This window comes from Sturnira hondurensis, unplaced genomic scaffold, assembly GCF_014824575.4.
Source record: "Sturnira hondurensis isolate 20B ecotype Veracruz unplaced genomic scaffold, ASM1482457v3 Scaffold0004257, whole genome shotgun sequence".
In the NCBI taxonomy this organism is placed as follows: domain Eukaryota; kingdom Metazoa; phylum Chordata; class Mammalia; order Chiroptera; family Phyllostomidae; genus Sturnira; species Sturnira hondurensis.
The window spans coordinates 5,207,944-5,232,742 of NW_028076888.1; the positions used below are offsets into that span (position 1 = coordinate 5,207,944).

General features: G+C 54.2%; 1 protein-coding gene across 2 annotated transcripts in view; it reads left to right on the forward strand.

Annotated features, from left to right (window-relative positions):
• Positions 1 to 6,950: 6,950 nt before the first annotated feature.
• The window catches only part of CASZ1 (castor zinc finger 1), a 145,966-nt gene continuing 128,117 nt past the window's right edge, over positions 6,951 to 24,799 (forward strand). The window contains exon 1 of one of the 2 annotated variants that reach the window (XM_037045249.1): positions 6,951 to 7,093. The gene's annotated coding sequence lies outside the window, so the exon portion shown is untranslated. Of the gene's footprint in view, positions 7,094 to 21,218; positions 21,393 to 24,799 lie in introns of those variants that run through there. The other variant, XM_037045251.1, reaches the window with a different exon arrangement.

Below are 24,799 nucleotides of genomic sequence, written 5' to 3' on the forward strand. Positions count from 1 at the left end.
CACATCCGGGCCAGGCTGGCACAGCAGGACAGCCCTGCCCCACCCGCATTCAGCTACCTGGCACTCCTGTCCGTGTGACACGAGGGCACCTCATCAGCGAAACAGCCCTTTCCTGCCTCCCCAGCCAGCCCCGCCCTCTGGGAGACATGGTGCCATGGGCGGCGGCTGGCACCTGCACAGGTGCCCGTCGGGAGGAAGCACGGCTACTTCCGGAGTCTCACAGCGAGGGCCTCTGGCCCACGTCCTGGCCACGCCAACCCTCTGGCAGGATTGCACCCTGGCACAGAAAGCAGCATGGCCATGACTTGTCTGTGTTGCTTCTGCTCTCAGAGGCCTATGCTGATTCCAAATCTGGGAGAGGTAGGGAGGAAGGGGGGGGCAGGGCTTGAGATAGGGCCCCACGTGCTCTGTGGCAGGAACTACAAGGCCCTAGGAGTGTGGCTTTGCTCTGAGGACAGCTGGTCCCTTTGACTGCTCCCTCCCTCAGTTTCCCTTGTTTGACAGGGCCCTGTTGCCAGGCCTGCCCCTCCCTGGCAAGCGTGGAGGGGGTAGGTGTCACCCCTGTATCTTTTCAAAATTGGTGGTGTCAGCGGTCAGTCCCGCCCGTCACCCGGCTGTAGCTCCCCGCATTCAGGTGTCTGTGGAGCACAGCCACACCCTCACAGGCCCAAGCCCTCCTTTAAAGGGACACATGGTCTCGATCATGGGTGGGCACACACTCTCCCACGCAGATAGAATCGCACACCTCACCACTCAGCGTGAAAGACACTCCTACCCACACACATCCTCAAACTGCGTAGGCAGACCGCTGGGTGGGTTCAAAAAGGTGTACCTGTTGGGTCTCACTTAAATTCATTCTTTTAATTTTTGAGTGCAATTCACCCCCATCCATGGCTCTTAGATTGTGGGTGTTTTTCATTTCCTGCATTGTATTTACATTTGTATTTCTCTGTTTCTCCTGAACTGTTAGTAGTGCATGTAAACCTACCTTTTTTAACCCCCAGAAATTTAAAGCTATTTTTTAAAGAAAAGTTAGATGATTAAGAGGATATTAAAGCCAGAAGAGGGTTAGAGGGACTCTGGGACAAGGGTTTTCTAAAAGGAAAAAATTAGTCACCTGCCATTATTCTCATCACCAGGCAGGGTTAAACATAGATACCAAAAAAGTAAATTAATGAGAACAAACTAGAAGAGGAGAAGGCTGGCCCGAAGAGAGAAACAGCCGGTCCCTTGCCTGGAGCTGAATGAGCTGAAACGGGGAGCATGAAAACAGGTGCAAAGTACGGGTCCTGAGCTCAGAAAACAGGTAGTATTTATGGCATAGAAATCCCAAAGGCTTTTCTGTCTAGAGAGGTTTCTGGAAGGCGTGGGTGGAGAGGTAGAAGGAATCAGGAGCTCATCTCTGTTGAGGCTGAAAGACTGCGATAAACCCCGCCCCCCGCCCCCAAGGACTGAGCAGGTGCCCAAGAAGCCTGAGCTCAGGTAGAGATTCTGGAAGCCCCGAGAACCTGCAAAAGAGCTGTTCTCAGCACCGGCTCCCGGCTCCTGGGCGTCTGCCCTTCTCCTCTCTGCCTGCAACGAGAGGGCCGCTCAAACCTTGAAACAGCCCCTGCTTGTGGCCAGCATGGTTCTAATAAGGATTCATTACTAGAATCACAGACTCTTTCACCCATTAAATTAACAGGGGTTAAAAGAGAGAGAGAGAGAGAGAACAAACATCAAAGGTTGCAGAGCTATGGAGAGATGGGGTCCAGGTGGGATGGCAAATTCACCGCAGTTTGGCATCGGGAATAAAATGTATGCATGCTCTTTAGCTCCGCAATTCCACTCTAAGGCACGCGCACGATTATTTGTGGACAAGGATATTCATCTGAGTTATTTATAATAATGAAAAGAATTGGAAACAAGCTCGACGTCCAAAATTTTCAATAATGAGGACCGGTTAAGTAAATTATGATCCAACTCTATAACACAGCCATTAAAAATCACATTGTAGAAGATGATTTAATGATGTGAGAAAATGTTCATGCTACGTACACATGACAGAGGAAGAAGAAAGTTAGGTTCTGTGTGATTCTGATTTTCTAAAACAAAACAAAGTGGGGGAAAAAAACAAACCAAAAAATCTAGACCAGCAGGAAATACATACACCAAAGTCAACAGCGATTCTTCATCGCTGGTGGTATCACAGATGATTTAAATTTTCTCCTTCCTGTTAATCTGTATTTTGTGAATTTTCTACAATAAACATGTGCTATGTATCTAGTCAAAAACAAATAATCATGTACCTTGCAAAAAAGAACGAGGGAATTTGTGGGGAGGAAGGACTGGTCACGTTGATAGACTTGAATGGGACTCTGGAGCCCAGCTAAGCCCTCCCCACTCTCGGTTCCCCGGACCCCGGAGAGGAGGACACTTCCGTAAAGGAAAGAAAAGCACTCAGCTTCTTTTATTTTTAATTACAACTTGCCCAGTAATCACCACAATCACTTATCTCAAGCATTTGCAGTCCATTGTCACTAAGCACCTCCTGAGTCCCTACCGCGATGCTAGGTCCAGTGACCCCCCAAAATACAGGCCTCGCCTCGACCTCCAAAACCAGGGGTAGCTGAGGAAAGGGGCCAACGAGCACGCAGTCCATAACGTTTTCATCGAAAGATCGTGATTCTTGGTCACCGCTGATGGAATGCCTACTGGGTGGTTGGTCCTGTGATGTCTTCGGCTCCTTCTGTCTTTTCCTGGATTAAAATAGGATTCACAGGAAAAGGACTGATGCATTCTGCCTGCTCCCTCCTCCACTCCCAACGCACTCGTGGGTTGCATCTCTTTGTTAAATTCAGAGTAAAGGCAAAAAAAAAAAAAAAGCTTGCTGCACTGGAGTAAGTCGGGGAGGGAGGTTTTTGTCCCCTAACCTGCCCTCCCCCCATCCCACCCCAGACCAAGTAGCTGGTTGGGGTGGGTGGGGAGTGAAAAGCGTCAGGAAAGTCACTTCTCTGTGCCTTGGTTTCCCCATCTGTAGGACGAGTACATTCTTCACAGCAACCACCTCACGCAGTTGCTGTGAGGGTCTAATGAACAGTGTGGAGCAGGGTCCGTGTCCCCCCCACCCCCCACCCCGCACAGGACCACTCTGAGAACACTGCCGCATGATTGGGTCTTGCTTTCCCTCGCTGTAGTGAATTAGAATTCAAAAAACTGCCCTGGCTGGGGTGGCTCAGTTGGTCGGCACGGCCGAAAGTTTGAGGGTTTGATTCCTGGTCAGGGGAACTGGTTAGGAGAACTGATGTTTCTCTCTCTCTCTCTCACCACCCCCTCCCTCCCTAGCTCTCTCTCTCTCTAAAAACAATGAAAAAGTATACTTGGGTCAGGATAAAAAAAATTTTTAAGAAAGAAAACTGACAAGGCAGCTGAAATGGGATTCCTTTCAAGAGCTTTCCCAAACACACGAACAGGGAGATGCAAATTTATCTGTTCAGCCAACGACCTCCAAGAGCCTTCAGGGAGCCTGGCACCGGGCTTGGCTCCTTGGCTTCTGCCATAAAGACGCAGGCCCTGCCCTCAGGAAGCTCGCCATCTGTGGAAGAGGGGGTCCTCCTTGGACACTCAGAAAGAGGAAAAGTGCTGGGTTGCTTGTAGCCCACCTGGAGGCAGGGGACTAGAAAGGTGACCTTGATAGAGTCCTTAGAGGCCCCCACCTCCCCTACTGCCTGTGCAGCCTCCTCTGTTGGGGGACAGCTCACCAGAACCAGGTATTTCCCCACTGTCCGCTCTTAGAGGCCAAAGAGTAGAAAACTCGGCAACTCCTGGATTGGACCAGCTCCTCCTCCCTCCCCCAGACTTTGTCCTAGAAGCTTCTGGTTATTCTCCTACAGTATAGGCCCTGCCAGGGCAGGGACCCTGGAGGCTTATCTTGATTCAGTGCCTGACTCACAGACAGTGAGGGCCTACTGTGTGCCAGAAACTCTTTGAGGAGCTGAGGACATGAAGGGACACAGAACCAAGTCCCTGCCTCCGAGGAGCTCCCAAGTAGCCAGGGCAGCAGGACAGGAAATGTGGGAACACATAAACAAGAGTGGTCACTGTAGACACCCTGACATGGCGAAGCGATGGAGAAAGGCTGGGGGTGGTGACGTTAGGGGGCAGGACCTGAATGACGCTGAAGAGGCAGCTGCAGAAAGGCATGGCAAGCAGAAGTAGCAAGTGCACAGGTCCAGAGGTAGGGACAAGCTCTGTGTTTTCCAGGACAGCAAGAAGCTAGCATGTAGGGGGTAAGGGGACCCCGGGGAGGGTGGAGGGAGGTAAGGTCCAGGGGTTTGCATTATTCCAGGGAAAACTCAGGAAGTGCTAAAATGAAGCAACTGGGGAACGAAACATCTGATTTCAGTCCCTGCGAGGGGAGTAGGAGTGAGGCACAGGCACCGAGAGGCTTGAGAGACCTGAGGCTCCTGTTTGGGGGCAGTGCTCTCTCCCAGCCCCTTGCTTTGCTGTTATTATCATTGTTGGCAGTCGGGAGAGTTGCAAAGTATCTGAGGAAAATGGAGGGGAGAATAGATGTCTTCATAAAAGTTTGGTGGGTGAGATGTGGCTGTCGGGGGAGGCTGAGAGAGGGAGTGTGGGGAGGGGGTTGACTGCACACTCCTTCACCAGCTGCTCAAAGGCCTGGGCACCCCAGCCCTGGGAAGGGTCTGCTCCTCACTGGGGCTCAGGAAACGCTTGCCGAATGAATGAATGAATGAATGAGGGCAAGCTGTTGCTGGAAAGCAAAAAAAAAAAAAAAAAAAAAGGACAGAGGAGAAGAAGGAAGGGAGAGAGGACAGGAAGCAATGAGGCGTAGAGGGAGCACTGGGTGTCCCAAGGAGCAATGACAATTACTGGCATTTATCGATCACCATCTTGGCTCAGGCACTTTCCCTGCATTAACTCATTTTAGCCTCTCAACAATCCCAGGCAGTAAGTACTATTATTACCCCCATTTGACTGTTGAGGCAACTGAGGCACAGAGGGGTCAGATGCCTTCCTCAAGGTCACTCTGATGGTGGGTCTCTGGGGCGTGGCCCCCAAAGCCCCAGCCGTTAACTCACTTCTTCCTACTGCCCGGGAGTGGAACAAGTCCCGAATCAAAACTTAGAAGGCCTTCCTTGCCCCTACTCAACTCACCACCTCTCACTGTGCCTCAGTTTCTCCTTCTGCAGAATGTTAGGATTGAGCCTGAGAGCTCAGGGGCTATGCATTACGCTGAGTCACCCGGCACCAGGCACTTAGAGACCAGCAGCCAACTCCGGGGGAACTGAGGGTGCCTTTGACGGGGGGGGTGGGGGGTGGCGATGGAGAGTAATGGGTCAGTGGTCAGTGGGGGCCCTTAATTATTAATGTGTTGCTGCTTCCTGTTAATTGTGGGGCTAAAGTGGAGAAAGCTAAACGGACTTGAGAGGTGTGTCTCGCCTCCAAACCTGGCCTTCCTGTGCAGACAAACCCTGAACCGATCCCAGACCCCTCCAGGTGGTAAGGAGGTGCGCTCTGCTTTCGAGCTGGTTTCACCCCAGCCAGTCTAAAACAAGCTGAGGTTGCTCAGGCTCTAAGGGTTGCACGGGATGGGTGAGCCTCCTCCCTCAAATCTGAAGGCTTTTTAGGGGACAAGGCAAATCTTGGCCACCTCAGGGCCAGAGGGCCATAGAGCTCCCAGTCTCTATCCATTTACCAATTAACTCCCAGCTTAGGCAGGGCATGGAAGGCATCCCAGCAGATGTCTCTCTTGGACAATTACCATACAGGGCTTCTGGTCACTCCCGGTCCTGAGAAGCTTCGCTGAAACCTTGCAGATGAGGCCCAAAGCCTAGCAGCAATGGTTTTCGGCCTGTGGCATTTCGCTCGTATCTACTGCACTCTGCTGAACACTTCTCAAACCTGTAGATCCTACTTTGAATTTGTATTCACTTATTCTACAAATCATTGAGCTATTTGGTTTACTACCATGGTCCATTTCTCACTGATCTCTCCATCTGAGTGTTTCCCCTTTTGTTTCAGAGCTGGTGTCATTTGCATCCTGTTCTTGTTCAGAAGGAGAAACAGGTCCAGTGACTAGCTCAGTGTGGGGCTGGGGGTGGCCTGGCCAAGAAAGGCAGGACCAGAGCTACTGGGCAGAGGACTGCTGCTGACCTCCAGCCTCAGCCCGGCGCGGCCACCTCAAACCAACTAGGAGGTAGCAGGATGGGCCAAGGGGAAGAAAAGGTCGCTTCTCCAATGGAATGTGAAGGCTCCCCCTCACAGAGGTCCCCCTCTTTCACCTGGAGACCGGGGAAGTTAGTTCTCCCAAGACACTCTTTATTCCACTGCCTTGTTTTATTTTCTTCACGGATCTTTTCACTCTCTGAAATAATATTATTCGTGTACTTCAATGTTCATTGTTTGCGCACACACACACACACACACACACCCCTCCTTCATTCTTCATGGCCTATCTTCCTCGCTTAAGGACTTAATTGTTTCTTGCACAACGGAATGAATGAAAAAAACCCTTGCAAAGAATAAGTTAAGTGCAAAGCAGATATGGAACTGTGAGAACATCACGTTCCTAACATCTTAACTTGCAGAAAAGAGCTAGTTCTTCAGGAAAAGTGGCAAGCCCACCGGCTCTCTGGGGTTCAGAACAGGTGAAGAGTAACCCACTCTGATCCCTTCTCTCGTCTACACCAGCCTCAGCTCCACTTAGTTGGGGACTGTGGAAAGCTTCTCCAGGCGCAATAGGTTGCCGAGCGTTCAGATGCTCCTCGGTAGGCCGCGCCTCGGGGCGCGCGCAAGACGAGCTCAGTCTGGGCGGTGGGTGGGAAGAAACCAGACGGGGAAGGTCTGGGGGTGTGAGGGCGGAGCGGAGCCCGGCCCCGCGATCCGTCCCGGGTTTTTCATGCCACCCAGTCGCTCGCTCGGCCGCGGAGAATTCCATAATCACAGCGGGCGAGAGCGGAGACTGGGAGCGAAAAATCCGGGATCCGGCAACTTTGGGTAGCGCATGCGCGCCCGCGGCGCTCCATCCCAAACACACACACACATTTTTCCCCCGGACTTGGAAAGTCACCCAAAGCCGCCCCAAGTGCAGGTAAGAGACTCGGCGCTCCCTCCGCCGCGGCCCCCCCACACCCCTCAGCTTCTCGAGCCTCCCGAGGTGCTTCTGCGTCTCGCCCTCTGTCTGGGTGCAGCCCCCCACCCCCGGGGCTGCCGCTTGCTCGCTGGGAGCGGGCGACCGAGCGAGCGAGCGAGAGAGCCAGCCAGCCAGCCAGCCAGCGCGCGGCGGCTGCCACCCAACTCCGGCCGTGCGGGAGGCAGGGGGCACGGAGGGCTGGCACCCAGGCGCAGGGCGGCGCGTCGCCCGCCGTGGCCAGGGGAATGCCCAGCGCGCGGCTCCGAGGGAGGGGAGGGCTGCTCCTCCTGGGGGTCACTTACTCCAACTGAGGGGGCGGCGGGGTAGGGGAGAAGAGAAGGAGGTGCTAGGCGCGAGTGCAGGACTTTGCAAATAGGGTGGGGGCGCCCCCCGTGCTGCGGGCTCCGGCGGCGGGGGGGGGGGCAGGTGCTCGCCAATAACGTGTAATCACTCCTTTCCCCTACGCTCCCCCACCCCCAGTTGCAGGGGTTCACACGCTCTCCAGGGCAGTGAAGGAGGCGTGGGTGAGGGGCACCCGGGGTGACTTTGCAAGACTTTGCCCAGGGGAAGGGGTAGGTGGGGAAAGCCCTCCAGCCGACTCTTGTGCCCCACTACCAGGGTGTAGGTGCTACCGGCAGAGGTAGGCAGTGTTCACTTAGGTGAAGAGTGTGAGGGGGTGCCTCCGGGTGGGAAAACGCAGGCCATGGGTTGTTTCGATTCGGGGAGCGGCGTCCCCTTTTTCATTTGTGCCTGGGAAGTTTGTCTCAAGTGCGCTGCTTCGGGCGCGGCTAGTGGCTCTCCTAACCCCCCACCCCCACCCCATTCTCCCCGGGCACAGAGCTGCCAGTGCACAGGGAGCCGGGGCACCGGCTCAGAGCTGTGCGGCCGTCGGCCGGAGCCGGCCTGGGTCCGGGGAAAAGTTCGGGGGAGTTGCCGCAGTTGTTGTGTGCGCTGGGAGAGAAGTTGCGCCCCGGGACGTGGGACGCTGGGCGGGCGGGCGGGCGGACCGGTGGAGCGGTGCGCTCCCAGGGGGCTCGGCCGCGGTGGAAGAGGGTCTGGCGAAGTCTATGCCCGAGAGTAGGCTGAGGATAACCACGGGGCTTAGCATTTGGGGAAGAGGAGCCCGTAATCCAGGGGCCCGCGGCTGAAATAGGCACCAGGTGGCGGACCAAGATAAGAGTGGCTTCTGGGGGCACAGGGGGGGCACCAAACGGAAGAGGTCCGAGCCACCTGGTCACTTGGGGTCGAGCTTTAGGGCAAAGGAGTGTGTGGTGGCAGAGGAGTGCAGGGGAGTGGGGCTCCAGGGGGCGCGCGGGAATGGGGGATAGGGCCCAACCAGCAGTCAGGGAGCTCCTGGGGCAGGGGGCCGAGTCTTGCGTCGGGGGTGAGCCGGCCGGGCGGAGCGGCGGCCGGTTTATTTTTACTCGGTGGCATTTGCAGAATGTGCAGCTGATGGCCGTCGGCCGCCAGGAAGTTTTGCTTTCTGTTCTTTCTCTCTTTCCGAAGCCAGCGCGGCCGGGAGCGGGCGGGCGGGGGAACCGGGCCTAGGAGAGGAGGGGGCGACCGCTGGTGTGGCAAGGTGTGGGGCAGGGGCTCGCTGGGGTGGCGGGCAGGGGCTAGCCGGCCAAGGGTGGAGGGTTGGCGCTGGGCCGCTGCGGAGCATTTGGGCGAACGTCCGTCCCCAGCGTTGAAAGCTCCTCGGCGAGGGGAACAGGTGTATGCGCCGTCAATCACGGCGGGAGGGACACTGGGGGCGTAGATTAAAATAATAATAATAGATTTTTTTCTAGGGGGTGGGTGCAGATTCTTCTTCCAAGTCATCCCCAACCCGGGTCCAGAGTTGGGGGAGGAGAAGAGTGCCGAGAAAGGCAAGGGGCCGCTTCTCCCTACTACACTCAAGTTCCTCTTGACCCAGCCTCAGCTTGGGAAGCCGGCCCAGGGTGCGGCGAGGACCTCCTTCCAGTCACGCTGGGGAGGATGCCGGTGCGGGTGCGGGTGTGTACGGGTATGATTTGTTCCACAGGGAACCAGCTAAACACCCCTCCAATGAGCCTGGAGCTCCCCCAAACCCGTCCGGATCACGGAGTGATTGGAGGGATTATGCGTCGCTGCCCCAGTGGAGTCTGGAGGCACGACCCTCCCAGAATGTGTGGTTGTCCTGCCAACACCCCGTACATTCACAGAGGTGGGGAGCAGCGAGGGGGCAAGGCCAGGGCAGTCGATTGGCAAAGTTGGTAAATTTAGGAGGTCACAAAGCTGGTACAAGCGCGGAGAAGGGACTGGAAAACAGATCGCTGGGTAAATTAGTGTGCCCACCCCCACCCCCTCCCACCCTTTGGCGCGCGCGCGGACACACGGACACACACACACACACACACACACACACACACCACGCACGTCGCCTTCCTAAAGGGAGCTGTCCGAGCTGAGCAGCAGCAGCTGCGCGAGGCGTGGTGAGGGGGGTAGCTGGTCCCCCGGGGCTGCGCCCGGGCTGCGCTCCACGTGCCCAGAGGGGGCGCTGGGCTGTTCGGCGCCCGAGCGCAAAGCTCCGGGTTTGCGCCGAGGTGGCGGTGAGGCGGTGAGTCCCGGGCGGGCGGCGCGTCCCGCGCCTTCTTCGGCGACTCGCGCTGCCTCTCCAAACGCCCAGCCGCTTTCCCACTTCCCAAACTTCGCTTTATGATTTGCGTTCCTTCGAGTTCTCAAACCCTTTGAAGGGCAGGGTGGGGAACCTCTCCCTTCGGGCAGCGGCCACCGTTTCTCTACACCGAACCCGGCGAATTGGAGAGATAGCACCCCCCCCTTCCCATCTTGTTAGCCACCTTAGAGGCGGTTAACGAGAGTTTATGGGGAATATTGTTGAACTTCAGTAATCAGGTTTCCAGCGATCTTATGCCTCCTGTTTAATTTATTAGACTAGTTATTTATTCTGTTGATGATAATCTGTTGCTGGTTTCTATGGAGATGTTAAACTGATCTCTTTCAGAAATCAAACTCCATATGCACTAAAACGTTTAAAGGGGCAGTGCTTCTCTCTCTCTCTCTCTCTTTTTAGACTTTGCACCTTGCAGAGACTTCGCGTCTTGCTGAGTCTCAGTGCATTTTATTTCCTTCTTACCAAGCAGAGGAGCCGAGAGACTCACGCTTTGTGGCAAGTACAGCTTATTATGGCTGGAAGAAAGCGAAGGCTTTGATCCCTAAGTTGCATCATCATTTAAAACAGATCACTTCACCACCACCCCCTTCTCCCCCATCATATAAGAGCAAAATTCTTTCAAGATCAAAGAGTCCAATCTAAAAAAAAAAACCAACTATTGTTTAAAAAAATAGGAAGTCAGTCAAATGTGAACCTCTCCTTTATATCTGCTCCCCTTGTGTTTAAAGAATTTTTGGAATAAGAAAAACAAAACTTGTAGCTCAGCTAATTTTTCATACTTATTAATAGTTTATCTTGCCCCCCCTTAATTTAAAAGGAAGTTCAAAGTTAGATTTCTCTGCCTGTGGGGGTTGAGGTATACTTGCTTCTCTTTTAGATCCTGACCATCTGTTTTTGGAAAATTAGCCTCTGGGAAGAGGGAAGGGTTTTTTACTCAAACTTAATAGAGTGCTTTAATTTTTTAAAAATACTCACCCAAATATTTTAAACTCCCTTCTTCCCTCCTTTTTAGGAGAATATCAGTAAACTCTGGTGTGTGAGATCATACCAACTTTTTGTCCTTCTCTCCTCTGGAGTCTTCTGTGGATTTGTGACTTTGCGGGGGTGGATGGGTGCAGTGAATTAAGAAAGTAAGGAGGAAAAAAATTATCTTGGTTTGTGACACTCTGAAAAATTGCAAACCTACTTTGAACGCCAGTGTTTATCACGCTGCCAGATATGATACAAAGCGACTGCATTTCCTGACGATCCTTTGGGACTAAGTTGTAGGTAAAACCATTCAATACATTTTTAATATTAAAGTAAGGCCTGGGTTCCATTTTCTTGGGGGGGGAGTGGATGTCCTTCTTTAGAGTGGATGCTTTCTGAGTATAGTTTCCTTTTCCAACTCGAGCCCCCCACCTCCACCTTTGCCCATTTCCCTTCACTTTGGGGAGGGGTGAGCCACACACAGGGCATTTGGCGCTCATAAATAAATTTGTATCTGGCAGAAGGTCCAATGCTAAATAAGAGCACTTATTTAAAAAAAGAAAAGAAACAAAACAAGCTTCAGACTCCACCCCTGCTATAGGAAAGAAAAAAGAGATAATTCTTGACTTTTTTTTCTTCTGCCATTCTGCTTCTCTTTTATATTATTTTATTTTGGAAGGGGGTGAAGTGGGTGTTGCTTCTGAGGTCAAAGGAAAGAGGAGCCATTCCTGTTATTTCCCCTCTTTGCTATATTTTTAAAATTTGTTTGAATTGGATTACAAACAGAACAGAAGCTTAAGCGTAGAAAAGAACACTGTAGCTTTAAACTCAGGAGTTTGCATATTCTCCTTGTATCTTTCCCCTTTGCTAATTATTGTGTTGTTTTCAGAGCAAATATGTCATATCCATGGCGACCGGGCAGGTTTATTGTCTTTCTGAAGCAATAGCTCACATAAGTAATTAATGACTTTCTTTTTTTTCCCCTGGCTTAGGTTAAACAGATCATTCAAGGAAAGTCATCTCTCCCTCTCCTCTCTCTCTCTCTTTTTTAGCCCAGTGACATAAGAACATGAGTTAGAACAAGAAAATACTTTAACCAAGAAGTCAACAGCTTATTTTCCTCCATTTCTTTTAAAAGCTGAAGTGTCAGCTTTCAGACATATGAGGCCGTCATTCTTGCAGCTGGTAACAGTGCGGCCCCTGCCTGGGTTGGAAATCCATTTGAAGGTTGTGCCGGCGTGGGGGGGAGTGACCTGGAGGAATTTGCTATTGAGGTGGGGGGAAGCACTCCAAAATGAGTATTTCTCCTGTATTTAGCAGCATTTAATTAAATCGTTTACAGGAAAGAATTAATGAGTTGGTGGTAATGCTCCCCCCCACCCGCCGCACCCCTTCTTCTCAGTCTAGTTAATTGGAAAGACAAAGTTTTTCTTTTTGATTCAGCTCAAGCTTCAACTTTCTCTAGCCTTTGCCTCAAGTGCTTTTTTCTTTCCCCCTGGAAAAGTACCTTTTAGAATCCCCTCTGGTTAATATTTTCAGAACTACAGTGGGGTTTTGTCTTCGTGTTTTTCCCTCAGACCCATCACTCGAAGCAGATTTCTGCTTCTCGGGAATGAATTCTGCTCGGATGACTTGGGTGTTGTAAACTCCATTTTGGTGGGGGGGGGCAGTTTACAAAGACATAAAATGATGTAGATAGCATGTCTCCCTTCTCTGTCTAGTGGATAGTCTTGGGGAAGGTAGAAGCAATATTTTCCTTTAAAAAAATCGGCACGTATGTTCCACCCTTTTCAAATGGATCTTCCGCTAATAAGAAGCCTTATGATCTCACCCCGTAACTTTAGAAATATACTCCAGAAATACATTAGGTCTCTAGCTGGCGTTCTCCAGCAGCTTCTCTGCTCCCCCCCCCCAACAAACACGCATTAACGAAGCACGTTTGTACTCTGCCCCCCTCTTTCTGAGATTTCACACTGGCCAACGTTTTGTGTGTGTCCTTAAGGAGGGGAATGAGATGAAGAGAAAAGCATGTATATTATATTTATCCTGTAACACAATTAAAAGGGCTATTCCCCCTCTACACCCCATGTAAAGTAAGTTAAAAAGGGCTGTGGGGCGACTGAATGAATCTTCCGGCTTTTGGCTTGAAAAATAAAAATACCAAGCTGAAGAGAGATTTATTCGGTATCTGGTTTCTGAAGAGGAGAAGAGGAGGCCAGGCAAGTCTGAGGCTGCGACTCCAGCGGAGTTGTAATTGAGCCTGTAACCTCTTGATGTCTATATCAGAAAAACAGACATGAGCAGAGGGAGCCGAGGAGAGGCAAACAAGCCTTGTAGAGCAGGGAGCTCAGGGGGAGATTCAGAGAGAGAGACAGAGACACACACACACACACAGAGAGAGGGCAAGAGATTTAATTTATAGACATTTTAAGAACCGTAATTTCATTAGGATCTGCTCTTCCCCTTCTCTGAAGGGCAGCGCAGCAGACCGATAAGGCCGGCCCCCCGCCGGATGCATGGTGTGGCTTGGTGGGCGCGAACTCGGGCATCCTTGCCAGCTCTGAGGGTTTGTTTTCCCTCTGCTCACTTTCTGCTGGCTTCCTTATTTTGAAATTAAAAAGTCCCAAAGAGCTGAAAGTTAGCCGTGGCTTCTGGCTGCCTGACGACCTCCCCTGTGGGTACCACACGGCTCAGCGACCGGGTGTGTCTCCTGCCTGTCCAGGGACATCTGTGCGTTCCGTCGGTCTGTACACAGGCCGCCGTGGTTCCAGCCACTGGAGGCCTCAGGCCGGGGTGGGGGGAGGCTCCCTCAAGTTCACCAACTTAAGTGACTGTGGTTCTGAGGCCAGTGTTGGGGCGGGGGGAGCCAAAGTATGTCGTAAATTCTGCAAAAATTAATCAACTGTTTCAGAGCTGCCCGCTCACGAGGTTGCACAGAAAAGCCAGGCCTTTCTCCAGCTCCCCCTGTTCGAAGTCCAGTGGAGTGAGGGGTGGCCTGAGTGCTGGGAAGGGAGGGGGGAGATGTTTCTTTTTTTAAAATCTGAATAATTGAGAACAACTAAGGAGAGGGAAGAAGAGAGAGGGATTCATTGACTATAAATCCTCAAGTGCCCTTGTTCCATATTGTTGGAATTTCTTTTCCCTTCTGGTCTGGATTTGTCCTGTGTGTCTTTGGTGGAAAAGACACGTAGAAAGAGAGCAAAGGAAAGGGGTGGGGGAAAGGGAGGGAAGGATGGGGGGGGAGAGAGAGAGAGGGAGACATGTGGCTCCTTCGGAACTCATTATCATTCTTAATAAGTCTTAAGGAATAAAGAAGAGCATTGAGTGTAAATGCTGGGTAATCCTAACACTTCTCAAGGTGAGAGGAGTCTTGAGGACACAGAGAAAAGAGAGAGCAGAGGAGGGGGCTGGGAGGTGGGGGCCCAAGTGGTACTCCCGGAGGAGTGGCAGGCCCAGGGTTTGGGAGGCTCTGCAGGAGGCCTGGAGGCTGGGGTGGCGGGGGGGGGGGGGCCCAGAGGAGCCCAGAGCAAGCGGCTGTCTGAGATGACACTGGGGACCTCTGGGAGGGGGACTTGCTGATGCCAGGAGCAGGGGTGCTGGGAACACGTGCCCTGGGCGGCCCTGCCTTGGGTCTGTCCTCCTGGCTCCGCAGCCAGCTCAGCCGGTCCCCTGGCCTTCGGCTGGGTTCCTGCGGGGCTCCCCCGCATTGTCCTCTCCAGGAAGGCGGAGAGACAGGCCCACGGCCAGAGCTCAGCTCCGGACACTAGGTGGCTTAGAGGGTCTGCGAGGTTTTCCGAGAGGAGTGCTGGTGGCCTCTGCTGTCTTTGGCTCTGCCAGGGCCGCCCGGCCCAGGGGCATGGCTCAGCATCCAGGCCTGGGCTCCCAGTGACCAGCTTCCAGGCAAAAAGTAGATGAACTGTATGCAGCTTCCTTGGTGGGGTAGGAGGCAGCCGGTCATTTGGTCACTTGCACGAGGGACACTTGTAGGAGGGACAGTTGGAGCCTGGCCCTGTGTTCTCTGACACCTCAGCTCAGGGTGTGAGACGTTGCTGAGCCCATGGAGGGGTGTCTTTGCTTCTTCCTCCTTTGAGTTCATGTGCCCCCTGTGAGAATCCTCTTAATAAAAAAACAATCTCATAAGCGTAAATACTGCTTATACTTTAAGGGGTTTCACACATCCTATAAACCCAGCTAAGGACCCTCTAGGGTCCCTTGCTCTGGTGGGCTTCTTTCCAATTCTCCAGGACCAAAGGGGATGAAGGGGGGAGTGCGAGGAGGCAAAATCGGTCGTGGCTGCCACTCCCACCCCTGCCTGTCACAGTACAGGGAGGGCTGCGTTGAACTGTGTGACACAGGGCCCCCCCCCAGGGGATCGGGGCCACCTGCAGGCTCCCCTCTGAGGGCCTGTACCTGTTCAGGTAGATGCCCCTCTCTGAGCCAAAGGCAGCCTCCCCCTCCTCCAGCTGGCATTCTCTAGGACTCCGAGGATGTTTGCGGAAGGGGCTTAGCCAAGGTCATGTCCATACCATGGATCATTTCCTCTGGGGACAGGGGGACACAATTCAGGTTCAACTTCCTGCAGTCATGTTCTGCATTTTTTAAACTGTATGTTTCTTTTGGAAAGCAACTTCGGGGAGCATGCAAAAAGGGGGTGCGTGGGAGTTAGAGATGAAGGCTGGCGCCTGAGCTGGTGGGAAGCCCAGAGGGAGAGCAGGATGGGTTAATGGCGGGTGGATTCTGCTCTTCTGTTGTTTAAAAGCAGTAATAACCAAATTGCATGCCCTGCATGTGCCTTGCTGACGAGATTTACCGAAAGGAAGCTGTGCTCTCTCTCTCTGCTGCTGGTCTCCGGGTGGGTGAGCGTGTGTGTGTGTGCGCGTGTGTGTAAATGAGAAGAAGGGGTGGGGGATTAGCTCTGCCAGGCTGGCACCCTTCCCCAGCACTAATTGCTGGCAGAGTACCCACAAGGGCTGTGCCAGTGTCTTCAGCTCCACCCGCACCCCTTGCCCGCGGGGAGCCCAGCTGTGCAGCTTGCTATATGAGGGGCCGTTTCCGGGCCCACTAGTCTCAGAGGCTCCCTGGGCAATTTTGGGGAAATCAGATCCTTAGGGGGAGCTGGTCTGGGAGGCTGAGATGGGGTCAGACTTGGGTGGTCCAGAGCCCCTCTGAGGTCTAGTCACAGGCGTCAGGAGACCTCATTCCAGTTCTAGCTCTGCCTCAAATCACTGTGTGGCCTCGGGCAAGTCATTTGACATCTCTGGGCCTCAGTTTCCTCTCTTATCAAATGGCCTCTGACCCTGTCACCTTCACAGGGTTGCCCTAACGTCCAGCTGGCCTTGTAGCTTGAAAGGCCTTTGAAATAATTAACCATAATGAAGAATTTGTCATGGCCACCTTGTGGGGGTGCCCTCAGTGTCAGATACGCTGGTTTTATGTAAAATGGTCCCTGTCTCAGAGGGGGCCCCTGGGACCCCCACCTCAGAAAGCCGTGGGCCCGGACAGAGTGTGCGATTTGCGGAGTGCCTTTCTGCGTCAGTTTGCGTGTTAGTTCTCTTATCACCGGGAGCTTGGGCTAGGTCAGGGGCGTTGCTTTTAGGCAATATGGGGGATCCCACTGGGGATGTGGGGTGTACCATGCTGTTTGGGGCCATGGGTTCCCGAGGAACTCTATATATGGCAGAGTGTGCATTCTGGAGCCAGTTAGCTGGAGGTCAAACTTGTGGCCATATGTCAGTTAGTTAGTTAGCCTCGGTGTCTTGGTTTTCTCATCTGTAAGATGGGCAGAGCCGTGCCGACCTTTCGGGGTTAGACCAGCTAAGACATGTGAAGGGTGCAGAGCAGGCCCAGCACCTGCGTGGGGCTGAGTGCAGACGCACTGTCTGCCCACCAGGGAGTCCTGTGGGAGGGGCAGTGGAGGGAACTCACCCTCTGTGTGTGTGTGTGTGGTGGGGGGGCTGGGCCCTACTGGGTGTAGGGTGCTGTGGTGTTGGTTAGAAATGACAAGTTTTGTGTTTTTCCTCTCGGGGCTGCCTTGGGGTCCCCCTGGTATTTTTGGTGATTATTCAGAAGAGGACAAGAAGCAAGACAGTACTCACGTTTGGAGTCAGACCCCAAACAGGCAGGGGCTGTTGGTTTCTCTTCCCCATTGAGGTCGGACTGATGTTCCTGGAGCTTGGGGTGGGACGGGAGGCCAGAGGGTGGGGCGGGGTGGACCCTGGCCGAGGGTTCTGAGTCCACCGCCTCGGCCTGCGTTTGCACTGCCTGAGAGCATCACGTCACGCTGAGTGTCGGGGCCCCTGAGGCCTGTGCGCTGGCTCTGCTCTGAAGAACGCGGTGTGGCTGGCAGGGGTCAGGAGCGAGCTTGCGGAGTTGGGCTGAGCCCCAAAGGAATCGTGTTTCTCCCAGTTGGGCAAACGGATCCCTCTTGTCCTCTGTCTCCACATCTGTAAAGTGGGGCTTGGAATTCCTGTCTTTCCAGAATTAAGTAGAGGAGAGGCATCGCAGCCAACGTTTGCTGAGGTTCGCCTTGGAGCTTTATTTCATGGGACACGCTAAACATGCCCAGTAGGGGCTGTGGGATGAGGGGAACAGGCCAGGCTTGGGCCCAAAGCTGGGTCCCTAGGTGACTGGAGCTAATTGTGGAGGCTTATGTGGAGCTGGGGTTCCCCCTCGCCCCCCATCTTTTAGCGATCCTGCCCCAGGGTGCACTTCCCAGGCTGAGTGGAGGTCAGAGAGGAGGGCCAGGAGAAGAGGCGGAGGTGGTCTGGAGGCAGCGACCCAAGGAGGCAAGGGCAAGGGTGCTGTGAAGTGGGGGGCACTGGAGGGGCAAGGGGCACTTATGGAAGATGAGGTGCATGAAACTCCATCGGCCTCTCCCATTTCACCGTGCTGTGCCCAAACACCCCGGTTCCTGTTTCACTATCTGAGATCTGGGAGCAGGTTAATTTCCATGACGAACTCCAGGCCACATGCTCAGAGGATTTATCTAATTAAACTGATGCTTTTTTTCTAAGAAAGAGAGAGAGGGAGAGGAAAGGGAGGAAGGAGAGAGAGAGAAAGGAAGAAAAAGCAAGAGAAAGAGAGAGGGAGAGAACGAGCAAGAGAAAGAAAGGGAGGAAGGAAGGAGCTAGGAAGGAAGAAAGAAAGGATGGAGGGAGGGAGACAGACAAGCTGGGCGCAGGCCAGAAGTTTTTGAAGGGCCCTGATGGAGCGGGCGATGCCGGTGCTAAGGCAAAGGCCTTCCTGGTGGGCCATGCTTCTATCTTCTGGTGCTTTCAGTTTATTTCCAAGATACCACTTGGTCTGCGAGGCAAAGGAGGGGGTCCCAGATGTGTGCTGTCCAATACAGGAGCCACTGGCCCACGTGGCAATTTAAATGAAATGATGTGAAAACCCAGTTCTTCCACGAACCAGACACATGTCAAGCCCCCCATAGCCACGCGTGGCTGGTGGCTCCTGACCTGGGCAGCACAGGTGAGACTGGCACGTGTCCATCATAACATGCAGTTCCCTTGAACAGGAGGGATGGCCGAGGGGTGCTTCCGTCAGAGCCCGGGCTAAAGGGGTGCCCCCCCTGGGATGGTGACAAAGGTGGGGGGCTGGCCAGCAGGGACATACCCACATGTCCAAGAGGGTCCCTACCTGGTGCCAAGGCCTCTGCGGTGCTGGGGCTGCCTTCTCTTTATTTATTTATTTTTTAAAAGATTTTATTTCCTTACCTTTAGAGGGGAAGGGAAGGAGAGAAGGAGAGAAACATCAATGTATGGTTGCCTCTCATGTGTCCCCTGCTGGGAACTGGCCTGCAACCTGGGCATGTGCCCTGACTGGGAATCGAACCGCGATCCTTTGGTTCGCAGGCCCGCGCTCGATCCACTGAGCCACACCAGCCAGGACTGCCTTCTCTTTAGATTCCACTGCAGGTCGCTTCTCTCCTGGGGTAGGGTGATGTGGTCGGTCTAGAGCCAAGGCAGAACGGGGTTCAAATCTTTCTCCCACGTATGGTCTTCGTGACCTTGGGCGAAGTTCTGAACTCTCTTGGAATTGGGCTAACAGGGAACGGTACCTGCCTCGTTGGGTCCTTGGGGTCAGTGGGCCAGCTGATGAGCACAGGCATTTAGTGGAGCGCCGGGCACATACTGAGCACTTGAAAAGTGGGGGCTGCTGTGATTATAATAATTATTATAATTGTTGATATCATTTCCATAATGATTATTGAAGAGCTTTTGTGGCTGCCAAGTTCGTTAGGGACACTCCTGACCAAATTCTGGTTTCTCCATCATCCACGCTTTCCCGAATGAGCTTAAATGAGCCTCCTCCTCCCCTAACCCTTTTTTCTGGGAACTTATTCTGGACCCCTTCTCCCCGTCCACCCTTCCTTTGGACAAAAGGAAGAGCTGGAACTTCCCTGAAATGAACTCTTGCCGGTCCTTCTCCTTGTGAGTTAGAGCCCCCACGGTGCCCGCCCGCGCGTGCACACGCATCTGCACACACACTGGCCAAACTACATTTGAAAACGCCCCGCAGTGTAAAGTAGGGGAGCCCAGATGCGGCGCTGGCAGGGCTGGCCGGGTTGTTTGGGGTGGGGGTGGAGCCGGGCCTCCGGGAGGGATGTGTGTGCGTCCTGGACATTGCCCAGTGCCCTGTGTGCTAATGTGGAGCTGAAAAGCGCCTTGCATTGTGCAGGCCCCTTTCCCCGTGAAAAGGCAATTGAGTCAGTGAGTTCCGAAGGGATTGGAGCTGACAGTGAATGAGGATTTGGCCGTGGGTAGAAAACAAACTCCCCCCCCAGCCCCCCCCACCGAACCCAGACTCACTCATCCCTCCCTAAACGACGGACGGTTGGTTGGATTTTAGAGGGGTTTTTGAGAAGAAGGATGACTTCTTTTTCTAGGTGTCAATGTTATCAGCCTACCCCGGCCTACTCCAGCTTACCCCCCCACCCCAGGTATGCCCTCCCTGCTCCCCCAGGTTGCTGCAAACCCCTCCCTGTCGCCTCTGTGACTCCGCCAGCGATCCCGAACGAGTTAAGGGCTGAATCAACTCTAGACCCAGCTGTGCGTTTTGCTCCGGGTTCCTGAATGAAGCGATGTGCTGTGCTCAGCGCGACTGCAGACTGTCTGCCCCCGTGGCCCACCCGGCCCCCACCCTGCGGGGCTCCACCGGCTTTCTGGGACCTGCTGCTGGCGAGCCGGGAGCTGGTGGCCCATGCGGTGGGGACCGTGCCGGGCACCCCCCACCCCCACAATGACCAGCTTCCCATCGGAGACCGAGTTTAATGTTCAAAGAAAGGGCGCGCCGTTTCAAGCTGGCATCATCCCTGGTTTGCAAAGACTTGCAGTCTCGAGGGGTCTTGCAGGCCAAGGCCCCGCCCCGCCCCATGGTTCTCCTCTCTCCCTGTGCAAACCAGTACATCTGTCAATAGCTCCCTGCTTGTTCCTGGCCTTTGCCAGTGGCCGCATGGCCCCAGACCTCCCCACCTAAATGTTCTCAGGAGAGCCGGGGAGGGGGGTCCTAGCAGCTGGGACCCCCTAGAGCTGGGAGATGCTCCTCTGGTCACCTCACATCCACAAACTGGCATCTCTGCAGCCTGACCGTCCCCTCTCTCCGCGCGGAGGTGTTGTGTCTGCCCTCTCTCTGGAGGCAGTGGGGTGGGGGGCGGTAGGAGGCGAGGAGAAGCACTCCTTTTGGCTGAATTACATGCAGCCTCCTTTTTGGGTGGGCGTCCTGTGTCCCCCGTGGCTGGGGTGTCTGTCCGGAGCCCCCTCCAGAAAAGGCCTGGTGGAAGGTGGTGGCTTCCGGAGCCAAGCTGGGCGAGTGGCCCCGTGCGGAGGCACTGTGGTGGAGTGGTTCAGTGCACCGGGCCGAATTCTTGTTTTCGCCTTTGTTAGTGCCGTGACCTTGGGCACCCCGACCCCTCAGCAGCCTTAGTGTCCTCATCGGTGAAAGGGGAACAGCAATAGTGTCTGTTGCCTTCTGTGAAAGGAAGGGAAATGATGTCTAAGGCACCTGGCCCACGGTAGCAAAGGGTCCCTATCATCGCCGTCACTGCTCCTTCCTCCCCCTCTGCCATCGTCACTGCTCCTTCCTCCCCCTCTGCCATCGGGAAGGCTGGAGCAGGGGCAGCTCCGGCCCGTCCCTGGGTTCAGGCTGCAAGGAGGTGGGTCCGGAGCCCCTGCCCAGCGGCTATGTCCACCAGAATTCCGTAAGCAGAACTGCTGACCCAGCAAAGCAAACATGTTGGTCCAGCTCGAAGCCCTGGAGGGAGCAGGGAGAAGGCTTGCGTGCCCAGGGCTGGGCTCGGGTCCCCGAGGTGGCAGCCCCGGGACTGGCCCGGCCCGCCCGGCCCAGGGTGGAGTCGGCTCCCAGATGCTGGCGCCATCTTGGTTTTCCTTGGCTTTTCCTCAGCAGTCGGGAGTGGCCCTTGCCCTCCCCCGGGAGCAGGTGGCCTTTGCAGCCTGGCACCTGTTCCTGAGGGCGGCTGCCAGGAAAGTGCAAACCTGGGGATCGCCCCGTGTGTCCTCTGAGTCTGCTCGAGGCCTGTTTGCTGCCTGGAGGGGCTCGTCTGGGCCTGTCCTGGTGGAGGAGGTCACAGAGGGGCCTGTTCCTCATCCTAGAGCCCCCCTTGTCCCCCTCCAGGTGAGTCACGAGAGAGCCAGGACCAGCATCCTGAGGCCTGGGGGGCGGGGGGAGCACACCTGGGGGTGGAGGCAGGAGGAGATGGGGGTAAATGGATGTGCGTGAAACCCGAGAGGGCACGGGTGAAACGTCTTACTTTTGTCCCCATGGGGCAGCAAGCAAGCCAGCCGAGTTGGCTTTACATTTTCATTTCAGTGAAAGAGAAAGGAAACAGACATTTACCGAGCGCCAACTACATGTCAGGGGCTGTGCTGTGACTTTCTGTGGGATTGAAGGGCACGAGGCAGGTGGAAGTCCAGTTCCCCCTGTTCCAGCCAGGAACTAGCGCTAGGAGAGGTCAGGTGATTCACCCGCGTCCCCGCGATAGGAGAGCCGGGGTTTGGAGGCAGGTGGATCTGACTCTGAAATGCACGCTTCTGTCCACACACTGGGAAAACAGAGCCATGTTTTAACTGTTTTTGAAAATAGAGATCGGGGGGGAAAACCCCACCAATAATTTAACTAGGGTAACACCACCCGGTTTAGCATTTAGTGTATTTGTTTCCCCCTGGTGTCTTTTTCCTTTGGTGACTGGGTGTGTTTTCATAGCTACGCATTTTACACCATTATGATCATAGGAGAATATGGTTTTGATGGAGGCCCAGGGCGAAGTGGGAGGGTCTCCTGAGCCGAGGCGCCCGGGGAGCGATTGATTCACAGCAAAGTGGGAACCTGGTCTTGGGCCTGAGCCATCTTTTCCGTAATGAGGTTCCTGAAGTTGCGTCGGAAAAAGCAAACTGGGTGAACGGGGAGGCGGAAAAGACCCTTGCAGTCTCTCCCGGGTTGGTTTTGCGCCATTAAGTGGTAGAATTTTCCTTTTAACTCACTTCCTTCTGGCTTTTGACAAATGGGAATATTTGTACCATTTTCCCAAATGACCTCCTCTCCTTGGGGTAATGAGAAAATGAAAGTCTTTGCTAAGTGCTTTGAGATATTCAGATATAAAAAAGGAGAGCAGTGTGTTGTCGTGGGCCTTTTGCTGCCAGGGCGCTGTATAAGGAGGAAGTGCGGCTGGCGGGGGTGAAGGTCAGCGTGAGGATCGAGCCAGCGTGGTCTCTGGGCACCAGGGCAGGGGCGTTCGTGGCCCACTACGAGATGGGCAGGGCTGTGGTGGCACCTCTGCCTGTCCTCCAGGGACACACTCCAAGGCCAAGGTGATCCGAATCACTCAGGCAAAGCCCCCACCTTGGCCGGAGTCGTGTGCATAATGATTCAGTCCCGGGCGAGGTCTCCCCCAGTTCCCTTCTCCCATTCTTGCTTCATAGCGTCAGCCCAGCACAAGAAATACTGTGTGACCTCCACGAGTAATAATCCTGAAGATGGTTTCGAAACATAGAAAAGTGTTTATTATGGGAGTGGGGAAAAAAACACCCTGAAGGCCAAGTGTTGTGAACACCGTGATAGAAACTATCTAGAGATCACACCCGCGTGGGGACAAAGCTTAAGAGGCAATCCTCTGAAACGAAAATTACAGCGTTAGCGTGATGGCACTGTGGCGATTTGTTTTTTATTTTGCAACGTTTTCTTTAAATTCTCCCCTGTGATTAAAAACCAGCAGTGCCCATGTGTCGGCCCGGTAGGGAGCCCCGGGGAGGGGGAGGCGGCGGGGCAGCACCCAGCGAGAGGACGCCTGCGCCCACGGCCCCCGCAGGGCGCTGAGCTCACCGGCTGTGCCAGCCGCAGAGACCTATGAGGTCTCCAGAAGCTGAGGCGTATCGGTGACTCAGACCTCCGTGTTGTGCTGTTCAACAATAGCTTTTGTCCTTTGCCCAAAACCCTAGGCCAGCGTGGTGAAAAAAAAAATTATAAAATTAAGAGATAGTTTGTACTTTCCTTACCAGTCTGTGCCAGCTTCAGGTGCTTTATTTATTCAAGGTGGAGAGGCAGGGAAGGTGGGGTGGGGGTGAGGGGCAGACAGAAAGGAAAAGAAAAACAAGGTAGAACTCGGACAAGGCCCAAGAAACGTTTGAGCCTCAACAACAAACTTTCTTTTGTTTCTCCAGCGGGGAGGGGAAATAAGGGGAAAAAAATGCAGAGGACCAGCCTGAACCAAATAAAACGCCTCGCGTTTGCATGTGGGGTTGCTTCTCGCAGTGGGTTTGGCCTTTTGCTTGTGGAATACGGAAGCTATTTCATGACATTCCCCTCTGGGCCAGAATGTGATGGGGTGGTGTGGCAGGGCCCAAGGTGGAAGGGCTGGAGCAAGGACGGCCAGGTTGGGCTCTGGTGGACGTGGATGATTCGCGAGGCGGTTCTGGCCAGTGATGTACAACTGCCTACAGCTTTTGCCCTGACTTCCAGTCGGGTTTAGAGAAGAGCCCTGCCTCCCGGGGTCCCAGAAGTGGCTCCGTTCCTGTGGGACTCAGAATTCCTTGTGATCAGGCGTGAGGATAAGTTGGTCTTGTACCAGTTTGGACTAGAACATTCCTCCTGGCGTCCACGGGACGACCGCTTCAGAATAAGATTCAGGAAGAAAGACTTTGGGAGAAGAGACTTGGGGATGGGGTGTGTGTGTGTGTGTGTGTGTGTGTGAGATTGTGGGTGGCAGTGTGAGACTGTGTGAGGGACTGCGTGTGTGAGACTGAATGATTAGAAATGTGATTGTGGGTGGCTGTGTGTGTACGTGTCTCCCCTTTCGTCTTAATCACTTTTTTCCTGGTTGTAATAGCCAGGGAAATGGGAACACTCGTGGGGGCCGGACATCTGCTTTTTCCTGTCCTGTCTTGTCCCCCTGCCCTGGAGCAGCTCTCCCAGTGAACCCGTGAGGCAGCCTGGGCCCTGGCGGGTCCCGGACTCTTTCTTCAAAATTAGTTCCAAAGATTGGGCGGGACTAATTAACCCAGGACCTTGGCAGTGGTTGGACGGGTAAGAGAACGGGAGCTTGTGAGTTAGAGGTCGGGAGAGCCCCAGAGGCCCCAAGTGGCCCGGCCTGCAGTTCAGACGCCCACGCCCGAGGCCGGATGAGGATTCCTGTTGCTGGTGCTCCCCTGTCCCCGTGCCGAGGCCGTCTTGGCGACAGACCCACTGTCCAGCTGCAGAGCTCTGTGGGCCTTCGGTGCTTTCTTGATCCCTCAGTCCTGGTGACCTGTCATTCCCGAGAAGGCAGCACAGGGGTTATCGTGCTTGTTTCACAGACAAAGCAACCAGCCCAGCGAGGGGAGGTCACTTGTCCAAGGTCACACAGCTAGTCAGTAACAGATTGGGAACCAGGATAGAATCTTTGGGCCACTTGCAAACTCGGTCATCTCCCACCGATGGCTCAGGGCAGGGATGACCGGCCCCGGACAGGGGAATTCTTCCCTCTGCTTCCAGGAGACAAAGGGACCCTCTCGGAGGATCAGGTGTTTCGTGGCTGTGGCTGGGGGTGA